The sequence below is a fragment of the Cervus canadensis genome, chromosome 22 (genome assembly GCF_019320065.1).
Source record: "Cervus canadensis isolate Bull #8, Minnesota chromosome 22, ASM1932006v1, whole genome shotgun sequence".
Taxonomy (NCBI): domain Eukaryota; kingdom Metazoa; phylum Chordata; class Mammalia; order Artiodactyla; family Cervidae; genus Cervus; species Cervus canadensis.
In genome coordinates, this window is record NC_057407.1 from 21,948,726 (window position 1) to 21,967,084 (window position 18,359).

Sequence of the window (18,359 nt, forward strand, 5' to 3'; positions counted from 1 at the left end):
TCGCTCAGTTGTGTCCGAATCTTTGCAATCCCATGGACTGTAGCCTGCCAGGCTCCTCTGTCCATGGAACTCTCCAGGCCAGAATACCGGAGTGAGTAGCCGTTTCCTTCACCAAGGGGTCTTCCCAACCGAGGAATCAAACCCAGGTCTCCCGCAGTGCAGGCAGATTCTTTACCGCCTGAGCCACTGTAAGATGAAATATATTCTGCCTCATTTTAGCAAGCGTAGTGAGCAGAGTAATTCAGCTTCTCCAGGGAAACACCAAACAGGAGCTCTTGAGAGAATAATGCACCCTCACTCCATTTTGAAAGTATCAGTATGTCCAACATTAAAGGGAAAACACTAACTAGTGAGTTCATAGATCCACTTTGGATTATATATTTTCTCATTTTGTTCTGTCTTACTTGAAAAAAGCTTCTTGTGAAATTATAAAAATGCAAACCTATTATTGAATTCAAACCTATAAGCATTACATTAGACACAACAGATTCAATGGAAAGAGATAGAAATATTTAAATGAGTGTCCACATTCTCCAGAGACAGCTCTTCCAATGGCTTTGACAAGTTCACGAGTGTCCCTGAAGAGGAGACCCATGCCATAATTAGGGCTCCTTGTTTATGCTCACCTCACCAGTACATGGTTGTAATCTGACTTGGAGACCACTAAAATAATCCCGTGATGCCCTTCATCTGAGGCTGGCAAACTACTGTCCATGGGCCAAATGTGGCCCAACAGCTGCTCTTGTAAATAAAGTTTTATTGGCACACAAACATCTTCATCCATTTACATACTAAGACTGCTCTCATGCTCCAATAGCAGAATTCATAAGGGTAACAAGTCTCCAACAAAGCCAAAAAAAAAAAAAAAAGCACAAAAAAACAAAAGTTTGCTATCTCTCTCTTTATAAATAGTTTAATTTTCTGACCCCTGCTCTATATTTCCCTTATCTTGGTGTTTGGCCCCTGTGCTGTGCCCCTTCTCATCTTCTTGATTTATGAAGTTCAGAGTCCTTCCAGGCTTAGTTCATATGCATCCCTTTCTCTCTTCATTGACTCTGTGGGTCAATGGTTCTCAACCTCAGCAGGTTTTTAGAATCACTTGGGAAGCTTTTTAAAAATATTGATGCCTTGGCGTCACCCTGAGAGGTTTTGATTTAATTAGTCTGGGACAGGACTCAGTCCTCATACTTTCTGAAAGCTCCCCAGGTGACTGCAATGCACAGCCAGCATTGGGAACAATTACTCTAGTTGATTTTGTCTAGTCTCCAGACTTTATATTAACTATATGACAGCAACTCTAAACTTGTATCTTCAGTTCCAATATTCATATTTCCAACTGCTTATTTGACTCTGGCACTTGAACTTCTAGCAGGCATCTCACAATCACTACATCTGAATCAGGACTTCTGACTTCCTTCAGACCATCTCAGTAAATAAACTTTCATATTTTTGAGTTGCTCAAGAGAAAAACCTTACAGTCATGCTTGGCTCCTCCCTCTCTTACGTTCGATCTCTGACACATTAGCAAATCCTACTGTTCCCTTCAAATGTTTGAGAACTCAACCACTCATGATCTCTTGTGGTCCTAGCCATGGACATCTCTCATGGGTATTGTTTCAATGGTCTGCCATTGTCATGGTCTCCTGGTTTCTGCTCTGCACCTCTGCAGTCTTTGCTAAAGGAAAAGCCAGAATAATTCTGACAGTACATGAATCAGATCAAATCATGCCTCTGTTCAAAGGTTACTAATTGCTTTCCATCATTTTCAGAAAAGAACACAAAGTCTTTCCATTGGCCTCACAAAGTCTTCCCATTGGCCCTAGCTTCCTGTATATCTGCGTCTTTGCCTCCTACCTTGACCCTCCTCACTGACCTTGGTTGAGCCACGCCAGGTTCCTGGACATTCCTGGAACAAACTTATTTGCCCAGAAAATCTGTGCCTTCTCCCTAGAGTACTTGCCCCCACCCCCAGACATCCTAGTGGCTCCTCCCAAATATCATCTTATCAGAGACGCTTGCTCTGATCACAAAATCTGAAATAGCTCCTAAATCTTTTTATCTCTCTTGTCTTGCTTTATTTTTTCCCCAAAGCACTTCCATGTGATATTGTTTGCTTATGCTTTGTCTTCCTCTCACTAGCATATTTGCTTCAGTTAGATCAGAGCTGCTGGGGTACACAACCCCAGGGAGTGCATATCATGGTCTATGTGGATGTGCCCCTGAAAACTGTGCAGTCCACAGCCTGAGCAGCTGTGCACAGTAATTCTGCACTAATGCAAAGGGCTTGCTTTTGTTTATGGCTCTATTTCCAGGGCTTTGGACAGTGCCTGATACAAAATAGGCCCTTAGTAATTTTGTTAAATGAATTGTTGAACATACACTACTTATAATTTTGCTTGAATCCACATTCATGCAAAAGATGCTCTGGAGGTACTTTTCCATACCATCTACAATGTAATATTTTCCTTCATTTTGACATTTTCATATAGTTGAGAAAAGGTGTTTTCTTTCCCTCATCTTTTTACATTTCCTGGTATCAATCTCTATTTTCCTTTTTTTGACCAAAAAGAAATCTTCCATAAGTTATCTGACTAACAACTCCTCTCATTAATTTTATCACTGAGCTTCGTTAAAAAATCAAACATCTTACCAGGCATCATATATGTATTTATGTATTTTAAGTCTCTCTCTCCACTGGACTGAGTTTCATGAACGTGAGGGTTTTGTTCTGTTCACATCCTGGCTCTCAGTAGGTGCTCAGTAAATATCGGCAGGGAGGAAGACGGGCAGACAGAATACAATTCACGGGGACCTGAAAGGTTGGTACTAAAGAAGCTGGAAGCTTGCCTATTAGTGAGTGTATCTGATCCGCACTGACATCCAGAATAGAGAAGGTTCTCAGTTACATGCAGTGACTGTCTTCATCAGTCAAATCCCAGAGATTATTTCCTAATATCTATTTATGGACAAGAAAATATAAGTAAAATATGTACCCATTAAAATCAGAAAGCTTTACAAATGGCTGGATAAAGACTATATATATATATATTTATAAAATTCAGCTGTGAGAAGGAAGGAAATCTTGCCATTTGTGACAATATGGACGAACTTAAATGTTCTCACACACACACAAAGATAAATATGTAGGGTGATGGGTATGTTAATCAACTTGATATGTATATATTAAGTCACCAACATGTATACTTTAAGTGTCTTACAATTTATATACCTTGATAAAGCTGAAATTTAAAAAAAGAAACAACTTGACAAAACAGCTCTAGAGTCACTAAAATTAAGTAGTTAAAAGAATGTATTTTGCAGTAATACAGATCTTGTATCAATATCAGCACTGCCACACTAAAAAAAAAAATGTTTGATGGTTTCAGAAACAGAATCAATAGGAATAAGAATTTAACTTAAAAACATGACTTTAACAAATATTCACTTATGTAATCTAGCTTGTTGAATAATACAGTGAAAAAGCTAGCACCATTAATTAATTAGACAGAATATTATATAAAAATTAGACCTAAACATAGGTCCTTTGTATCACATAAAACTCTGAATACTTAGTATGGTGGAAATCATATTGATTCTGTGCATTTATATAATTTTCTTATGCATTGTATTTTTATCAATTATCTTGATGATTTGGGGGGGCTTTTGGTACTTTTTTTTTTTCAGTTTTACTTTGAAAGAAAAAAGTATCCTTTGAATTTAAATACCAGAATGATCAGAAATGAATGATACTCAAAAGCCTGAGAACATTTTTCCCCCATGGCCAGTAGATATTGATTTGTTCAGAAATTTTTCTTCATGATGGTGAAGGGAAGAGCAAACAAAATGATAAACAGAGGAAAAGCAGGATTGCTCAGCAAAAGTTGAATAGTAATATTTTCTAGAATTCTTTTCAATGTCCTCGTATGCTTGAATTATACATCATGCCCCTTTTCATGAGATGTCACCAATGTCTTTTCTCCAGGCAGCTTGAGTCTGCTATGTGTGTGAAATTATTTGTCTAGAGCCATAAAATCGCATATTGTGAGCAACTCATCTTTCAGATGCTAGAGGAAAAAAAAAATCTCAAAATTATACCTTTCTTATCTATGGATAAGGGAAAAAAGTCTTACATGTACTGTCACTTTTCCTTAGAAAAACTGCCATCTCTTTAAAAAACATTGTTTGAAAGCAGTAAATGATGCAGAACAACAAGCTGTCAGAGGAAAGACCAGGGATATTTTAAGACCTTACATAACATTTGTAGAAATTCTCAACATCAGAGTAGAAATCATAATCTTGAGAAAGATTACACTGAATTCAGATGATTGATCTACACATGGATAGTGGGGTTTTCTTGCCTTATTTTTTTCCCCTTGGATAGAAAGAAACTCTGGACTATTTGTGCCTTCTCTATGTCTGTTCTTTATCAAACAAATTGTTACAGCAACAAAAAAGTCAGCTTGCTAACTGATAATCTTTTAATCTTAATCTGTTTAGTGGACTCAAAGACAGGTAAGACTAAATATCACTGGGACATTGGGTACAGTGGTAGAGAATAAGGTGAGAGATACTTTTTTTTAAATTGAGAGAAGTCAAAAAATACATAAGAAGAATAAAGTGTAGTTAATGATTGTCTGTTTAATTCAAACAATGAAGAAAAATGTCCAGAAGGAAGCAAATTCCAATGTGAAGAAAGTGATTTCTTCCCTTAAACACACTATCTTTAACGGTTGGTGGTGGTTTAGTCGCTAAGTCGTGTCCGTCTGCTGTGACCCCATGGGCTGTAGTCTGCCAGGTCCCTGTGTCCATGGGATTTCCCAGGCAAGAATACTGAAGTAGGTTGCTATTCCCTCCTCCAGGGGATCTTCCCAAGCCAGAGATCAAACATGGGTCTCCTGCATTGCCTACAGTCTCCTGTATTGTAGGCAGACTTTTTACCAACTGAGTCATCAGGGAAATGCATATGAACACTTAATTAACTACTTTATTTTTCACTGAGGGAAAAAAAAAAGATAGAAGACCAAAAGAAAACAAATACTAAGTTACGTTGACATCAACCAGTAGTGAAATACTTAATAAAAATTATAAAGAAAATGGCTTGCACTTAAAAAAAAAAAGAATTATCACACTAAAATGAGATGAGAACATTTTCCTTGTTTCCTTCTTTAATTAATTACTAACCTGAGCTGGTAGCAAGACAATCTATTTGAAGTATTTAAGGAGATTGAAAATGATCACTGTAGCTATGTGATCCTTTTAACAAAGGCAAACATTAAAGAAAACAATTTCAAACAATGGGAAGTCTACCATTTCTCAAGATCAAGTTTTCTACCTTTATAGTGTGGCTTTTATCTGAAAATATCTGTATATGTATTGTGGTTATTGGATTGGATGAAACAAAGCAGAAACATCTATAAAGCTAAGCTGTCGAGTAATTTAAATGATAACTAAGTTCTGAATGGCATTTTCATTTCTGTTCTGTTGATTCCTGGTGCACTGGGAAGACCCAGAGGAATCGGGTGGAGAGGGAGGTGGGAGGGGGGATCGGGATGGGGAATACGTGTAAATCTATGGCTGATTCATATCAATGTATGGCCCAAAAAAAATAAAAAAAAAACAAACAAAGATATTAAGTCCAAAGTGCTAATTGCTTTTTAGCTGGAGATAAAACCTATCTGTGCTTCCCCCCTCTAGTTCTTACTTCAGACTTAGTTGTAAATCCCATATGAAAATATATTCCCTTCTCCTCACTCCCACACACTCACGCACACACACACGAACTCACATATCCATTTATGGTTTAGTATAGGATTTGCCAAACTCATTGCCTTAAAGACAAGGTAAGTAACATAAGGGAGGAATAAAAGCTCTGTGTAAGAATATAGAGCAGTGAGGACTACAGCAAACTTGCCCAAATAGATCACTTGAAGGGGTCATTGCTGATTATCTCCTGATAATTATTGACACATGGGAATGTAACTCCGTGTTTCTAGATTCTTATTTTGCATGAGAAGCCATGAATCCATGTTTTATTAAACATCCCATGTTTACATACTATCAATGCAACTAAACAAACAAGCTAACAAGATAACCTTCCATATCAATATTTTAGGTCTGTGGCTGTATTTAACCAGCTCCCTATCAGGATGTTGCCTCTGGCTTGGTAAGTAATGTCAGGAGGCTTACTTTTCAGTCTTACCTTTCCACTCCTTAGCTGGGAAGATTTGGAGAAGTCCTATAAAAGACTAGCACTAGAAATATAAATGGATTTGAAATTTTGGAGTGTAAGAGATTTTTGAGACTTTCTCATCCCACCTACTTATTTCAGAGATGGAGATGCTGAAGTCCAGATGAGTGCATTGATTTATCTAAGGTCTTAGGGAAGAGCAATAACAGATCTGACACTACAAACATGGCTTCAGACTCCCAGCCCACAGGACCACTCAATGACTAAAACAATGATAACAGACAGGTTCAGGAGGAATAAAATCATGAGTACAGTGTTTAATTTTAAACTGTTTAATTCACTTTTTAAGAACTGTTGGAAGGTAGGCTCTAGTCTATGCCTCTCCAGCACACAGCGTACTCCCTTATCATTTTGTCCTCAAATCTTTACTGAATGAATGAATGGGTAAATGAAAAAAGAAAGAACTCAATCATTACATTCAGGACAAAAGAGTAGTCATTAAGAAGCCAGTGACCAAAATAACAGAGGAAAGCCATGGTTCAGAGAGAAATAAACTGAAGTCAGGTAAAATTCATTATTGTGAAACATTACTGGAAACATTAAAACAAACAAAATGAAACGAAAAGCTTCCTTCTGCTGAATCTCTGACATGGAGCTGAATAGGAAAACAGTCTTTCCTAGATCTGATTTCTGATTGCTCCTTACCAATGCTGGAAATTCAATTTATTGATTCCATCAAAGTGCCCTACAGAGAAGAGTATAAGCCCTGCTTGAATGTCTGAATGTAGATGATAAAAAGAAACTTGATATTAAAGATGCTTTACATGATAGCCAACAGAAAATACAGCCAAGTCAAGTGTGCCTTTGCTGGTGGCTTATTAAAAAACATTTTTTTGTTGTTGTTGTTCTGGGAAGATGTATATACTTTCTGAAGCTGTGGCTTACAATTTAATGCATTGTTATTTCATATTCTCCCAGAATGCCTGCTGCTCTCAAGCTGAAAACCTTGCCTACTGCCTTCTTTTCCAGTTAGTCTATTGATTAATTTTTCTCTTTAATGAAAAACTGAAGTGCCAGATTGAGTAAGACAAGTATTGTCCAACTCTTATAAAAGTTAAGGATTTATTTGTGTAAAGTATCAAGCAGGATATGTAAATCATATACATGACAGTAAATGAATATGATGAATTCTGCTGTCAATATTCTGCTTTTGCTGTAATTAGGCACATTTCCCCTCTATAAAATATTCCTGGTTGCATCAAATTTAACAATTGCTTTTCCACTTTGTCTGCTAAAATTCTTATAAAATACGGTATGAACAGAACATGGAAGGGAATATTGTGAATTTTATTTATGATTATTTCATTATAGATTTCTAGGTAGCTGGTTGAAAAGGTCAGGTGGAAATTGATAGGATATGACCCAGAGCCAAAGTCAATCCCCACACATACAGCATGCATGTTAATTGTGGCTACATCCTATTGGGATGTTTGCAGGATTTCTATCAATTGTGTTAGAATCACAGAAACAATGATTTTGATAAATAAGTTTTGAATAATAACCTGTCAATTCAAAGAGACCCTTCTACTGAGATGAGAAATGCATTACCATTAAGTCATTCAGGTTCTTTACTTTGTGTATCTATTTGTTTTCCAAATCTCCTTTTCTTTCCCTAGGCAAGTCTAAGGAGATATGTCAGCTCAATTAACATACTAATTGGATGTGTTAAGTGCCCATACTCAATGGATGTATTAATTGGTCTATGTTGGTCAAATTCTGAGACACAAATAACTATTAGCAACTGTAAAACATTCTTTGTGAAAGCAACAACTGACATTTATTGAAAACTTACTACAAGCTAGGCACTATACTGTAATTTCTGTGTATTATCTCCCTTAGGTCTTAGAATAACTACCAGTTTGGGTCCTCTTTAACCTAAGACTTAGATAGTTCTATGTTTAAATTTTTGGGGAACCTCCATACTGTTTTCCATAGTGTCTGTACTAATTTACATTCCCACCAACACTGTTCTAAAGTTCCCTTTTTTCCCACATCCTTGCCATTCTTGTTATTTCTTGTTTCTTTTCTTTTCTTTTTTTTTCACAATAACTATCCTGACAGGTATGAGATGATATCACATTATGGTTTTGATTTGCTTCCCCTGATGATTCATGAGGTTGAGCATCTTTTCATATAGCTGTTGGTCCTCTGTATGTCTTCTTTGGAAAAATACTCTTCAGGTCCTCTGCCCACTTTTAAAATTGGATACAATCCTGCAATTCCACTCCTAGTTACCAAAGAAAATACTAATTAGAAAAGATGTATGCACCTCACTGTTCACAGCAGCATTATTTATGATAGCCAAGATATGGATGCAACCTAAGGGCTTCCGATCAACAGATGAATGGGTTAAAAATGGATTAAAATATGGTATTTAATATCATATTAATATGATATGAATATGAATATTGGAATATTCATCAGAAAAAAAATAAACCTTGCCATTTGTGACAACATAGATGGACCTGTAGGATATTATGCTTAGAGAAATAAACCGGACAGAGAAAGACAAATACCGTACGCTTTCACTTATATGTGGAATCCAAAAACCAAAACAAGTTGACAAACACAACAAAACAGAAACAGACTCACAGATAAAGAGCAAATTAGTAGTTACCAGAGATGAGGAGTGGCAGGCTGAGTGAAACAAGTGAAAGGGATTAAGAGGTATAAGCTACCAGTTATAAAATAAGTGACATGAATGTAATACACAGTCCAGGAAATATAGACAATATTTTATAATAACTTTTTATTGTGTATAATCTATAAAACTGTTGAATCACTATGTTGCACACCTGAAACTACTGTGATATTGTAAGTCAACGATAGTTCAATCAAAAAAACCCCTAAGACTGAGGTTAAATCTGTTGGCCGATTCAGGTCTGACTATATATTAACTTCCTGAAAGGTTTCAACTTTATTCTTTTTTTTTTTTTTTTTTCAACTTTATTCTTTAGCCTCATAATCCCAGAAAGAATGGGAGCTCAGTGATGGTCAGAGCATTAAGATGACTTAGTTGAGCCATAAAAATAATCTCTGAATATACCTGAGTCAATGATGAACTGGACAAGAGAGCCTCAAGTATGCTTTCTGTTCTGGGTTCCTAAACTCTTTTGGTTTTGTTTCCATGGGGATTTATGCTGTTTTTTTTCACCCACAGGTCACTGTTGATTCAGAATATGCCTATCAGCTATTAAAATCCCCGATCCTTTTTTAATGCTTTCTACTGAGTTATTGTTGCTGTTGTTCAGTCGCTCAGTTGTGTCCGACTCTTTGCAGCCCCACAGACTGCAGTATGCCAGAGCTCCCTGACCTTCACCATCTCCCAGAGCTTGCTCAAACTCAGGTCCATTGAGTTGGTGATGCCATCCAACCATCTCATGCTCTGTCGTACCCTTCTCCTGCCTTCAATCTTTCCCAGCATCAGGGTCTTTTCTAATGAGTTGGCTCTTCACATCAGATGGCCAAAGTATTGGAGCTTCAGTTTCAGCATCAGTCCTTCCAATGAATGTGACCTCCTTGCAGTCCATGGGACTTGCAAAAGTCTTCTCTAATCCCACAGTTCAAAAGCATCAATTCTTCAGTGTTTGGCCTTCTTTATGGTCCAACTCTCACATCCATATACGACTACTGGAAATACTATACCTTTGACTAGAAGGACCTTTGTTGGCAGAGTACTGTGTCTGCTTTTTAATACACTGTCTAAGTTTGTCACAGCTTTTCTTCCAAGCAGTGAGCATCTTTTAATTTCATGGCTGCAGTCACCATCGGCAGGGATTTTGGAGCCTAAGAAAATAGTCTGTCACTGTTTCCACTGTCTCCCTATCTATTTGCCATGAGGTGATGGGGCTGGATGCCATGATCTTACTATTTTGAATGTTGAGTTTTAAGCCAACTTTTCCCCTCTCCCCTTTCACTTTCATCAAGGGACTCTTTAGCTCCTCTTCACTTTCTGCCATAAGGGTGGTGTTATCTGCATATCTAAGCTTATTGATATTTCTCCTGGCAATCTTGATTCCAGCTTGTGCTTCATCCATCCTGGCATTTCCCATGATGTAATCTGAATATAAGTTAACTAAGCAGGGGGACAATATAATACTCCTTTCCCAATTTGGAATCAGCCCGTTGTTCCATTTCCTATTCTAACTGTTGCTTCTTGACCTGCATACAGGTTTCTCAGGAGGCAGGTCAGGTGGTCTGGTATTCCCAACTCTTTAAGAATTGTCCCTAGTTTGTTGTGATCCACACAAAGGCTTTAGCATAGTCAATAAAGCAAAAGTAGATGTTTTTCTGGAACTCTCTTGCTTTTTCGATGATCCAGTGGATTTTGGCAATTTGATCTCTGGCTCCTCTGCCTTTTCTAAATCCAGCTTGAACATCCGGAAGTTCTTGGTTCACATACTGTTGAAGCCTGCCTTGCAAAATTTTCAGCATTACTTTGCTAGCATGTGAAATGAGTGCAATTGTGTACTAGTTGAACATTCTTTGGCATTGCCCTCCTTTGGGATCAGAATGAAAACTGCCCTTTTCCAGTCCTGTGGCCACTGCTGGGTTTTCCATATTTGCTGGCATATTGAGTGCAGCACTTTCACAGCATAATCTTCAAGGATTTGAAATATCTCAACTGGAATTCTATCACCTCCACTAGCTTTGTTCGTAGTGATGCTTCCTAAGTTCTACCTGACTTAGCACTCCAAGATGTCTGGCTCTAGGTGAGTGATCACACATCATTGTGATTATCCAGGTCATTAAGATCTTTTTTGTAGAGTTCTCCTGTGTATTCTTGTCATCTCTTCTTAATGTCTTCTGCTTCTGTTAGGTCCATACTGTTTCTGTCCTTTATTGTGCCCATCTTGCATGTAATGCTCCCTTGGCATCTCTAATTTTCTTGAAAAGATCTCTAGTCTTTCCCATTCTATTGTTTTCCTCTATTTCTTTGCACTGATCACAGAGGAAGGCTTTCTTATCTCTCCCTGCTATTCTTTGGAACTCTGCTTTCAGATGGATATATTTTTTCTTTTTTCCTTTGCCTTTCACTTATCTTCTTTTCTCAGCTATTTGTAAGGCCTCCTAACACATCCATTTTGCCTTTTTGCATTTCTTTTTCTTGAGGATGGTCTTGGTCACAGCCTCCTATACAATGTCACGAACTTCAGTCCATAGCGCTTCAGGCACTCTATCAGATCTAATCCCTTGAATCTATTTGTCACTTCCACTGTATAATCGTAAGATGGTTGATTTAGGTCATACTTGAATGGTCTAGTGGTTTTCTCTACTTTCTTCAATTTAAGTCTGAATTTGGCAATAAGGAGTTCATGATCTGAGCCATAGTCAGCTCCTGGTCTTGTTTTTGATGACTGTATAGAGCTTCTCCATCGTTGACTGCAAAGAATATAATCAATCTGATTTTGGTATTGATCAGCTGGTGATGTCCATGTGTAGAGTTGTCTCTTGTGTTGTTGGAAGAGGGTGCTTGTTCTGACCAGTGCATTCTCTTGACAAAACTTTGTTAGCCTTTTTCCTGCTTCATTTTGTACTCCCATATCCATCTCATTGTTATGATCTTTGTTCTTTGATAAACTATACACAGTTGCAAGAAGTATGATGTGTCGGTCACTTTTCTGTCCTGAAAAACAATCATCCATGTAATGGATATTGGCCATTTTGGGAACTACTCAGTTTGGACTCAATTTCTTTAGGGTAAATCATGAGACTGAATCATGGTGGGAAGCAGAGCCCCCAGCCTCCTCCTGCAGAACCCAAAGGTGGCAAACAATTCTGCTCCCTGTTCGTAGAAGCCCAGGTGCAGCCCTGTGACTGAGCTGGCCATACAGATGATCCTGCCGGGGCCTTAAGAAAACTACATAGAGATGCAGGGAAAGTGCAAACATATACCAAGTGAGATGATGACATGGAGAATGCAGCTTTGAAGGGCAAAGGCGAGCTGCTGGCACCTGTGCTATTTTCATGGCATGTTTTTGGCTGGTTCTTGCTGCCTTTGTTTCTTTAGTTCTTAAGTATCTATAGAGTTTATTTCTTTAGTCTTCATATATATATCCCCTCCTCTCAACCCCTGCCAAAATTCCCTTTGGCTCTAAAGGTCCTAGAGTCCGTTTCTAGAGCTTACAACTATAACCCCTGACAGATGCAGGTCACTTCTCTTCCCCACTGCCCTGCCCTGCTGGACTGAGGACCCAGCATCTCACAACTGGACCAGGTGTAGTAGCCTCTCCCCGGCTCCGTGCCTCTGTGTTCCCACTTGCCATGATCTATCCTCCTTCATCATTTAAAATTGCAAGTCAGATTAGGCCATACATCCTCTAATGTCCTTCAAATGGCTTTCCATCATGTTAACACTAAGACACCAGCCTCTCACCTTGATTACATCCATTTTTCAACCTCATATCCCATCGCTCTCCTCCTCCCCTCTAACTCTAGCCATACTAGCCTTGCTGATTATATCATGCTTAGTCCTGCCTCTGAGCCTTTGTCCTTTTAGAGTTGCTACATTTAAAAAGCTCCTTTGTTACCAGAAGTATGACAAGTTCTTTATCCAAAAATCCCATTTAACTGGGTGTCCTAGATTTTAGTTGGCTAAATCTGGACTTTTAACACTGTGCTATTCCTCAGCCTGGCCCCCTCCTCTCTCACTTGCTCAGGGAGGCATCACCTAATCACCTTTCTAAAGACGCCACCCCCATTAGTCATTATGTCTTTATACTCTATTTATCAAAGCACTAACATTTTCTGAAGTTACCTTATACTTTCAGTTGTGATTATTTGTAGGGTTTTCCTGTTTCAGATGTGTCTCCATCTAGAAAATGAATTCCATGTAGACAGTGGTCTTGACTGTATTGCCCTCTGCTGTACCCCAGCACCTGGAACTGTGCTTGGCATTTGATAAATGCTCAACAGGTAAATACATATTGAATGACAAAGTGAAATTAATGCCTGATATCAAGCCAAAGAAGAAAATTCAATAATTTTCTTAGTAAAACCTTTCTCTTTATAAGTTTTTAACTGTGTGCCAATCACCCCAGAACTTAAAAAAATAATCTATAAAGGTAAGTAATGGCACTGGTCTTCTATAAAAATCACAATGCCGCATACTACCCAGCAGCTATGGTCATTCGTTAGAAATGCTCAAAGGGACACAGACTTCTGGGAAGCTATGTGCAGTTTCTTCTCTCCTTGATCATGTTTCAAATCTAAGTTTGTGTTCCCCATCTGAAAGGCAAGATAGAGACAATGAGGATGGGGCTTCTTGTTTTCCTACTTCAGTTTGAACAGTGAACTGATTTGAAAAGGACCCCACATTGTTCCCCTCACTTCTCTAACACTCTCATTGTTCTTGGCGTTGCCTCTGGAATGATGAATGGGACTCAAGGGTCCCATGAGTTTATTGCATAGGGAGGCATTTGTTTTCCCCCTTTTCAGTGTAGCTTCATAAAAGCCGTCAGCATTTTAATAGAGTCGGGTTTTATAAACCTGGGAAAATGAGTTTGTGTTCCACAATGAAGTCATGGATATTTTTCTTTTTATTAATTTGAAGACCTGATTCCCCCAGGAAAATGAAATTCTGCCTCAGCTGTTGGTTGGCCTTTCAATCGTTCTGATGTCTGGTGCTTGGATTTTTTGAGTAGAGCTGCAGAGCCCACAGAGAGATGCAGCCTTTCTATAATCTTGGGAAGGCTGGGGCCAGACAGGAGGTGAAATTGAGAACACACACCGCTGTGACAAGAATCCCAATCAGAACCAAGAAAGAAAGGGAGAGGAATAGAGGGAGAAAGGCAAAGAGAAAAAGAGAAAGCAGAAGAGAACGTACTAATTTTGAAATCTAGAAGTCCAGAGTTAGGTCTGGTTCAGGTGTGGTTTGATTCAGAGGTTCAAATGAAGACATCTCATTTTCTCTAAGTTATACCTTCTTCATGCTTGGCTTCATTTTCAATGAGGTTGTCCCCAAACTGGTAGCACGATGGCTGCCCAACTCTCCAACTTCCTATTTCACCCAGCTAGTGACCTCAGCAGAAAGAAAAACCTCTCTTTGCTGATTCTATCAAAAAGTGTTCTGGAGTTGTTGCTTCTCAGTGGCCTACCCTGGCTCAAGTGCCTACCCCGGACCAATCTTGGTCACCAGGGGGATGGAATATACTGAGTGATCAGTCTTGCATCAATTCCTGCCCATTAGTCAAGGAAGAAGTCATGAGTAATGTTAGTTAGTTAGTTAGTTAGTTCAGTCACTCAGTCGTGTCCGACTCTTTGTGTTAATTCCACCCAAAACGTACTGACTATGAGAGAGTGATTATCTGTTGAAGAAATTTGGGGCACTGTTTCTAAATAAAGAGGAGATGACTGTATAGATTGTATAGCCTTCTTCCTCTTTGTCCCCCCACGTTTTCTCATAATGTCCTACTGCGCTTATACTACAGACGGTTCTCTAACAGCTCAGAGCATTCGGGAAACCCAGAGGCTGCCATCTCTTTATTTGCACCAAGAGGGACATCGCAAGTGTGTTAACATAGCCAGACAAGATATGAACCTGGCTTTGAAAACAGTGGATGTCAAGCAGTAGAGGACAAGTTTGAAGTGGTTTTCTTTCTGACATCAGTGCAGAGCAGATGAAAGACCCCTTCCCACCCCCATCTCGGCAAGACCTTCACACACTGTGTTCCTCCTCATACCATTTCTCTCCATTATCTCAGCTTCAAGTGCTTTTGGAAAAAACAACAGGGCTTCGAGTAACAATAGGGACTGCTTACACTGCTGATTTAACTTGACATATATGAAATAATGATGGTGCTCCCTTCCTAAATGTTTAAATCCTTCAAAGTGAATACTAATGATACTCAAATTGTTGTTTTATTTCCTACCCCCCGCCCAGTCACTGAATGTATAATATTATAAACAATCCTATAAGGCAGATACTATTTGGAGATAAGAAAACTGAGACACAGAGAAGTTATGTAACTTATGCAAGGTTTGCACAGCTACTAAATTGTAGAATCAGGATTCAAACCCAGGCAGTGTGATTTGGCACTTGTGCTTTAACAATTACATTTTGTGTATCTTACTGAGTTTTTATATGCATGATCATCCTATGGAAGTAATGTAGTTGGGCATGACTGGTCATGCTTTACCAATGAAGTAATTAAGGTTTAGCAAAGGGAAGATGATGGGTCCCAGATTTTCTGATTTCCATGTCAGAATTCTCAGGAAGTCCTGACTCATGCCTAAGCAGTAACACCTATGTTGTACTGTTCCATCTACCTACCAGCCCTTTGAGGCAGCCCTGGTACAGGAAAACAAACATCAGACCAACCTATATTGCTGCTAAGAGCAAAGTCATTGGAGCCAGATTGCTTTTGCTCCAATATCAACTCTAACCTTTTACTTACAGGTTACATCAACATTCTGGGCTTCAGAACCTGCTTAAATTGTAAGGATGAAATGAGTTACTACCTAGAAGACTGTGTAGAATAGTGCCTGACACATAATACGTACTCAAGGACCTGTGTGCACAGGGTCTGTCAGTACTACTTGCCAGCACTTTATACTGTAAAACAGAAATCCTCCAAGGACACCCAGGAATGAAAGCACCTGTATCATGTTTAGCTCTTGCTTTCAACACCTATAACTATACTCGATCTCTTTACTAGTGCTACTTCTTCAATAAATAGTCTGCTTCTCAAGACTGAACACTCTATGCAAAGTTAAACTGCTAGTTTACAATAAGGAGTGTGAGGATGGTGTAGGAGAAGAAGCCTGGGAATGCTGCTGTCAGGGGAAGTGAAACTGAATGTGGGCTCTGGCACTTATCACCTGTGTGACCCTGGGGAAGTTACTAAACCTCTCTGAGTTCCATTTCCTTATCTGAAAAATGAGAATAGTTACACTTCCCTCAGTGAGTGAGGATGATGACTACACGTGTGGCCGTGGGAGCAAGTGACAGCTCTATTAGTGTAATAGGAAAGAACAAATCTGACTCCATATTAGATCTATTCCTTTTTATTTTAAACTTTGTGCTTTGTTGTCTGTGCTTAGTCATGCTGGCTCTGCACCTTTTGTAAAAGAACGCTGCCTGTGGCCTGAAATATAAGGATAGCCTAGTCTCAAGGCTCTGACCTTTAAGAGTCCATTCATACAGAGATCAAAAGTTGTAGAAAAGAGAAAAAAATATTTGTTTTATCAGAGGTTTACAGGAATGTTGTGACCTGACCTATGTGGACAGACACAAGAACAAGGGATCTGACACCAAGAAGTTGGCAACTAACCATGCCCCTCCCTCACCTTGCCTTTAAAAGTGCTTTGCCAAAACCTGCAAGGAGTTTGGGGCTTATGGCATACAAGCCATCCATCTCCTTGCATGGTTCTGCAGTAAACCTTTCTCTGCTCTAAATTTTGATGTTTTGGTTTGTTTGGCCTCACTGTGTATTGGGCATGTGCACTTGTGTGTAATGATCTAACATTAGTCATGTTAGTAATGATTCAGTAACATTAGTAGGTTTTTGTTACATCACTGTTTTCTGACTATGTGCTCTGCCTGCGAAGGTGGAGTCTTTTGATCATCTGTCAGAAGTTTTTTTCTGCTTTGTGATGGTCTTTGGGGGGCAGACTCTTCATGAGAACATCACTACCTACTGGCCAACTCTTTAGTCTGCACATAAACATTTATAAATTTACTTTTTATGAACAGAGCAGATACATGAGGATTCCTAATGATCAGAATACTAAATATGACCCAGTGATAATGGCTCAGCAGGTTAAACTTCCATTTACTGACTCCCTGCAGGCAGGCATTTTACTGCTATCTATGCACTGAGAATCAAAGAGGAAATGTAACTTCCCCAGGGTGACAGATTCCACAGTGCAGATCCAGTCTTCGAACTCACTAACTCCCTCCCCTCTTTCTTTCCTCCTTTCCTCACTCTTTCCTTTCTTCCTCTTTCCTTTATTCCTTCTTCTTTCCCTCCCTCTCTCCCTTCCCTCCTTTCCCATTCAATTAATGTCTTCTGAGAACCTACAGGGATGCCAATATCTTATAAATCTCTGGGAGAAAGCAGTGAGGGGAACATTTTCAGCTGCAGATGACTTACAAGTTTTGAAAGTAATTTTCTCAACTAACCTTGGGGTTCTCCCAAATGGACTATTCACCAGATCTCAGATCATGGACAATCCACTGGTATCTATCCATCCCAACTGACTGAAATTCTTAGGTTTCTTTTGAAAGTTTGATATACAGGCTCTTGCTGGGAAATTTGAAATTAGAGTGTAAGTTTTACTAATGAAACAAACAATACAAATATAAAAATAGGGAAATCTCTGAGAGCTAAAATTAAGCCATGAAACTATCAGTACTATTGTTGCTTAAAAATATTATCACAGTGGTGTCATGTCTTGTACCTGTCACACGAGTGCGTGCTCCTCGGTTTTTGTCTCGTCACAGCAAAGATTTGGAGTGACGGACATTAAAGCCCCCTCGGCGTGTCACAGCTCTCTCGTCTTGAACAGACTGTGTTGTAGCTCTCAGGTCTCAAACGGACCGTGTTACAGCTCTATTTTATTTAGAAGATACAGGAAAATCCATCTTCAAGGCGTGAAGGGCACGTCGATCCAAAGACGCGAAGAGAAGGGCGCCCCAGTGCGCGGGAGAGAGAGACAGCAAGAGCTCTGGCTCCTCTTTTTATATGTTTCTCTCTTCCTGGGCCTGTCCTAGGTAAATTGGGCGAGCCAGGAGTGCTGTTTGTTTTACCTGAGGTCTTCACTCCGGTCCTCGGACCTTTCTTTGTTCCATTTTCGCGGGCTTTTCCCTTCCAGGTCTTTTAGCCACCGCCATTCTGGACACCTTTTCCCTATTCTAACTACCTAACATACCTATTTCACTTAAATTCATCTGTAAGGTTTGGCAAAAAGAGAAAACAGTGGTGAGTGGGAAAGAGGTGATAGAAAAAGTGAACAACTTAAATAATGCAGGAAATTCAGGCCCTATTCCCTCAGTGTGCCTCCCCTGAATTGATCTTGAGCTGTGATGGGAATCTACTGTGTCTATGTTTATCTCAGAAGGTGGGCACCTTGCCATGCTGAATGTGAATCCAGTGTTTAAAAATAATCCTTT